The sequence below is a fragment of the Petaurus breviceps genome, unplaced genomic scaffold, assembly GCF_028583685.1.
Source record: "Petaurus breviceps papuanus isolate PSGF00001 unplaced genomic scaffold, PetGlider_PUasm1.0 37, whole genome shotgun sequence".
Classification (NCBI taxonomy): Eukaryota; Metazoa; Chordata; class Mammalia; order Diprotodontia; family Petauridae; genus Petaurus; species Petaurus breviceps.
The window spans coordinates 12,431,319-12,437,761 of record NW_027186296.1 but is presented as its reverse complement, the minus strand read 5'-3'; positions in this window follow the sequence as shown (position 1 = coordinate 12,437,761).

Here is a 6,443-nt window from a genome sequence, read left to right as displayed (position 1 = left end):
TATAGGGCTTATTTTCGGGGGAGGGCTTATTTTAGAGGAATCTTACACAGTAAGGGGAGGGCTTATTTTCAGGATAGGTCTTATTATCGAGGAAACACGGGTAGGTGAGCAAGGAGGTGGGATGCATGTGTTTCACTCAGACTGGGCTGGGGATCTTCTACAAGGAGCACATATCTCAAGTCCAGCTTTTGGTCTCAGGATCCTCACTTTCCTGGTCACCTGGCTGCTCTTTCTCAAAGGGAAGACAGAAGGGATGGTCAAAGGCCTGAAACCTGTTGCACTAAGGCCTCAAATCCACCTGTCTGGGGCTTGAACTTGATCTACACCTCCTGGCAAGGCCCTATCTGGGACCTGCCTCACTAAACAATTACAGCAAACATTTATTAAATGTGTGGTAGTAAGGGAAAATACCAAGGTTAGAGGAAAAACAGAGTCCCTGCCCTCGGGGGGAATTACAGACTAGTCAGTGAATTGGAAAGATATCACCAAAGATAGCTATGGGAATATTAGAAAGATGCAAAACAGTGTTTGAAGGGAATGTTTGTTAGAAGAAAGGAAAAAACAAAACAAAACCAAACAGGGCAAGCTTCTGGAAGGAGGCAGCATTTGGGATGATCCCAAAGTGGTGACTAAAAATTAAACAATGAAGAGTGGGAGGGAAACTCTTTCAGCAATAGCTTGGAGACAAGGGAAAACACTGTATCCTGGGGGTAAATCTATGGAGGACAGAGAGTTAGGCTTCAGACCACAGAGTATGAGAAAGAGGAAGAGAGTAAGTGGAGGATGGAAGTTAGGTGGTAGTGGGCAGTCTGGGGCTTTGAGTGCTGGGCAGAGGAGCTGACTACTCAGATAATAGGGAGCCAATGAAAATCTTTAAGGAGAGGAGCTGAGTACCTGAGTTCCCATTTAGAAAGCACTGCTACTTTACTACTTCTGTGACCTTGGGCAAATCACAATGTCTTTAGAAACCAGTTTTCATCTAGATGGTGCTTTCCAAGTATAAATCCATGATTCTATGTTAATGATGTCTTTGCTCCATAACATACATAGACTATAGAGTCTATGCCAGGGATGGGGAACCTGGGGCCTCAAAGCACGTGTGGCCTAGGTCATTGGGTGTGGCCTTTTGACTGAGTCCAAGTTTTACAGAACAAATCCTTTTATTAAGGGGATTTGTTCTGGGAAGTTTGGATTCAGTCAAAGGGCCACACTTGAGGATGAGGACCTAGATGGCCCCGTGTGGCCTTGAGGCCCCAGGTTTTCCACCTCTGCTCTATGTGCTTGAGATGATGGCCCAGACTCTCATGCTGCCCCTACTTTAGACAATAAAGATCCAATCTCCCAATCTTAAAGGCTTAGCTCCACTCCCTTGCATCCTTCCTAGGAGATACTAGCCCTGCTTACATCTTCCTTCTCTCTCACCAAAGGATCTCAAGGCAAGAATCAGTTAATAGACACAGCATGAGAGAGCAGGTTAACAAGATTGTGGAATCAGGAATATAAGGGACCCCAGGGGTCATGAAGCCCAGAGGAAAATGTTACAGTTAATAGGCCTTCTTCACCCTTCTTCTTTCCCTTCCTCCCCCCACAAGCTGTCAGGTTTCAGTTTGTCCCAGTTCTGAACAGACACAATCAAGGTCACATCTGGAAACCTAAAATAAAGGGAGGAGGGTGCAAAAGATGGTCTAATAAACTGCCTAACTTTGAGATACTGAAGGATGTGAATCAGAGGGTGAATCCTCTCAATGATGTCTATAAGTATGTATGATGAGACTGGCCAATATCTACCCCAATACATATGCAAATGAAAACCTCATGGTCTCACACACACCCCCCCCAATTCCCTAACACTCTGTTTTCAAGTAGACCCTCAGTAAGTCACAAGCTCTATCACTGCTCTTTCTTGGATTTCCTCCTTCTCTTAGGTTGGAATGGAGCTATCTTTTTTCCTATCTAGGGACTAGATTGGGAAAAAGAAGAACATCCAGGGGGAAAGAGACCTGATCCTGAGCTTCATGGCCTGGCTTTAGTTTCAGTATCCTGATGTGGGTAGAGCTGTCAAAGAAAGAATAATTTGAAAGTGAGTCCCAGGATCTAACCAAAATCCTTAGGCCTAAGTACCCTTTCCTCTCCATCAATCCCTGTGCTTCCCCCAGCCCCAAATGTCTTCTGCTCTAACCCTTCTCCTCCCCAACCCACCTAGTCAAAATTAAATCTTATCTATACTATACCCTCATTCACACTTTCTTTATTCCCCATGCCCTGGATGACTGGGTCCTACCTTTCCCCAGCCACCCTCTAACTCCTAACTCCCAGATGTGCTCCACATCTGTCTGTTGACATTTTAAATGCATGATGGGGACAGGCTCTCCAGTGAAAGAACTGCCTTACTAGGTTGGGAACTCCCCCTAGGCTGGGAAAACTAAAAGGTTAGTGTTAACATAGTGCTGCTGGAACTGAGAACTCAACTAAAGACCTCTTTTTTCAGGGTGAGAAGGGAGAAAAGGGACCTGAGTGCAAAGGTATTATCCAGGGATCTGAATATTCTTTCTGGGGGTGGCACAGGTGTGGAGCATGTCTTCCTGACAAGAAGAGATTTGCTTTAACCTCCACTCCATTGCTAATCTAGATTATGTGGTAGAAACCACGAAAGTGTTCTTGTTACACAAGAAAGAGGAAGTTGTGAGATAAAGGTGTAGGTTAGAACATCCTGGGGATCATGGCTGACACCAATCTGAATTGGAAGGATCTCATATATCATGTACTCTGGCCCTCTCATCTTATACATGAGAAAGCTGAAATTTTTCTGTATCTTCCAACTCCACCATTCTCATCACCCATCACATGCTACAAACTCTTTGGCACCCAGTGATCCACATCTATGTTTTTCCAAACACCAGGTGACTCCTCCTCGTCTATTAACATCCCCTTCACACATGTAATCACCTTCACCTACTGACTTCCACAAACATCCATGAAAATTGCCCCCAAACAGTAATCTCCCATTACCAATATGCTTATAAGGAGCTAACCCCACCTAGGCATATTTACTCATATAATAACTCTCCTATTTCACCACACATATACAACACACACAGACTGACTCCAACCTACCAGCTTCCTCCTTCCTACATATAGATCCAGAACAGAGAAGCAAAGCAATATCCTAGACCTCCCTCTATTTAGCTCCAACAGAGTTCTTTCTGTTCCAGAAAGATGTTTGACAGGATGTGGGGAGTTCAACTATCAAGAAATCTGTCAAGAAACCTAAAAATTTCTGATTCCTTTAAAACTCTGCATATATTAGTACATTAAAAACATTAAGACTGGAATAGAGCCAAGATGGTAGAGAAAAGACAGGAATGTGACTGAGTTCTCTCCATTTCCCCTCCAAACAACTTTAAATAATGCCTAAAAATGAATTCTAGAGTGGTAGAATCCACAAAACAATAGGGTGAAACAATTTTCCAGTCCAAGCCAACTTAGAAGGTTGGCAAGAAAGATCTGTCAAACCAGGGGGAGAGTGGAGCACAGTCCAGTTCAGGCCTCTTCCCAGAAAACCAGCAATAGGAGTTAGGGGTCATTGAGTCAGTTTCAGCAGTGGTGGCTTCCAGAGTTCTCAGCCCACTGACAGTAAAGGGGTCAGACAACTGGTTAAACAGCAATTACAGGGGTGGCCAGGTAGCACAGCGAGTAAGAGCACTAGCTCCAGTGTCGGGACGACCTGGAGATCGAATCCCGGGCTCAGACACTTAGCACCCACCCAGAAACACACCTGGCCGTGTAACGTTGAGCAAGTTACTTAATCCCAATTGCTCATAAAAAAAAAAAACAAACCAGCAATTACAGGGGCCCTTTGCTGGCACTGGGTGCAGGACTCTATTGCATTGCCCATACTCAATTCTGGCTCTTGGTCTTGGATGGCAGTCCCAGGGCAAGGAGGAGCACTAAAACAGCAGAGCTTGTAGCCAGAAGGGAGCAGTGACCCTGGTCACAGTTTCATGGTGGAAAAGAGTAGTTGTGGTCACTCACAGACCACAGCACAAGCCAGGAGAGTAGTAAACACACCTCTCCTTAGATCATACTACCTTGGAATAACTAAAAACTTACAGATCCACAGAAATAGCTCTGAAAAGAGAAGCACAAAAAAGCTTCAGACAGTGCACTCTCCACCCAGGGAACAGAGCCCAACTTGAACACAATGTTAAAAGTTAAGAAATAGATTGGGAAAAGATTAAACAAAAAAGAAGAAGAATCTGATCATAGAGAGTTACTATGGTGAAAAGCTCTAAACACAAACTCTGAAGAAGACAACAAAGTAAAAACTGCTACATTCAAACACACAAAGAAAAATGTGAATTGGTCTCAGCCCCAAAAAATAATTCCTGGAAGATCTCAAAAAGGATTTTAAAAATCAAATAAGATAAGTAGACGGGAAACTGGGAAAAGAAATGATAGTGATACCAAAAAAAATGAAAAAAAGTCAAAGTTTGGTAAAGGAGGCACAAAAAATACTGAAGAAAATAACACCAAAAAAAAAAAAACCAGAATAGGCCAAAAAGAAGCACAAAAATCCACCAAAAAGAACTCCTTAAAAAGAAGAATTGACTAAATGGGAAAAATTTTATAAGAATACCTATCAGATCAGCTAATATGACAGAAAAGTAAAATGACAAATGTTGGAGGTGATGGAGTTGTGAGCTGACTCAACCATTTTGGAGAGCAGTTTGGAACTACACCTAAAAGGGCTACAAAATCTTGCATACCTTCTGATCTAGCAATATAATTACCAGATCTATATCCCAAAGAGATTTTTTTTAAAAAAGGAAAAGGACCTATATGTATGAAAATGTTTATAGCAGCTCTTTTAGTGGTGGCAAAGAATTGGAAATTAAGGGGGTGTCCATCAATTGGGAAATGGCTGAACAAGTTGTGGTATATGATTGTAATGGAACCTATTGTACTATAAGTGATGAGAAGGACATTCTCAGAAAATCCTGGAAAGACTTACATGAACTGCTACAAAGTATGGTGAGCAGGACCAGGAGAACACTATGCACAATAAGAGCAATATTCTATGATGATCAGCTGTGAATGAGTTAGCTATTCTCAATACGATGATCCAAAACCATTCCAAAGAACTCATGATAAAAAAAATTCGATCCATCTCCAGAGAAAGAACTGAGGGAGTCTGAATGAAGATCTAAGCATTTTTTTTAACTTTATTTTGCTTGGTTGTTTGTTTGGGGTTTTTTTGGGGGGGGGATGGTCCATGTTGTCTTTCACAAGACAAATATGAAAATATTTTTTCCATGACCACACATTTATGTTCTACATCAAATTGCTTGCCTTCTCAATGTGTGGGGGAGGGAAAAGGGAGAGAAGCTGGAACTTAAATTTTTTTTTTAATGAATGTTAAAAATTGTTTTTACTTGTAAATGGGGGAAAATAAAATATTAAATAATATATTTTTAGAAAACGGTAAGGTCCCACTCACAGGGCAAGCAGAGAAGGGAGAAGAAAAAGTGGAAGTAAAGATGACCAAAAGAAAGAGGAGAAACACCTTGGAGTGGCCTTGAATTTAGTACACTGCTAGTCAAGATGCTATGATCCTCCATACTAGAAGCAGCATCTATCAGGATACAGAGCCCAAGGATCAGTGAAGGCATGTCCCTTATCCACAGGAGTTTCCCATAGGGAGTCAGGTAAAAAAATGAAAGAATAGGATGGGGAAAGGGGGACAGGGGAAGTCTGTAGGGTCTTTAGAACTTCCAGTGTGTCTGAGTTGCTGTGAGATTTGACTAGGGCAGCCCCAGGATGTGCCTAAGATCTCTGGGTTTTCAGGAAGCAGTTATTTGTAGCAGTAACAGTTCATAAATGTCTTCTCAACCATTCAATCTCTTCAAAGGTACCCCCTTTCCTATATTTTTCACTAGTTTCCTTTCCTGTTTTTGCTTCCCAACCCCCTCCAGTCCCCTGAATCCCTTCAAGAATACTTTATTTTGTCCAGAGACGTTGCCTTTTGCTTGGGGATGAAAGGGTGGTTGGGATTGAAGAAGCCTCGAAATGTCTCAGTCCTCTTCTGTCCAGACTTCCAGAGGCCCTACCACCTCCTAGTTTCCTGCCCAGAGTTTCTCTGCAAAGCCTTTCTTGGCTAAGCTGGAACTCGGATGTCTCCTACCCTCTGGGCTGGAGGTGGGAACCGGCACCTGCAGTTCCTGGTAGTGGACACAAGGGGCCCTTGTTCTTCTGCTCGAAGAGGCTTCTCCACACCCTAGCTTCCAATCACTACATAACCATCCTTATACGCATAGCCTCCCCAGTCTTTTTCCACTCTTGCAACTTAGGGGAACTTCAGATAGGGAACAATAACATAGTGATGCTCCAGAGGAACTCCAGCCGGCGCCGGTGACAGGCTCAACCCAGCTGAACTGGTAATGAGT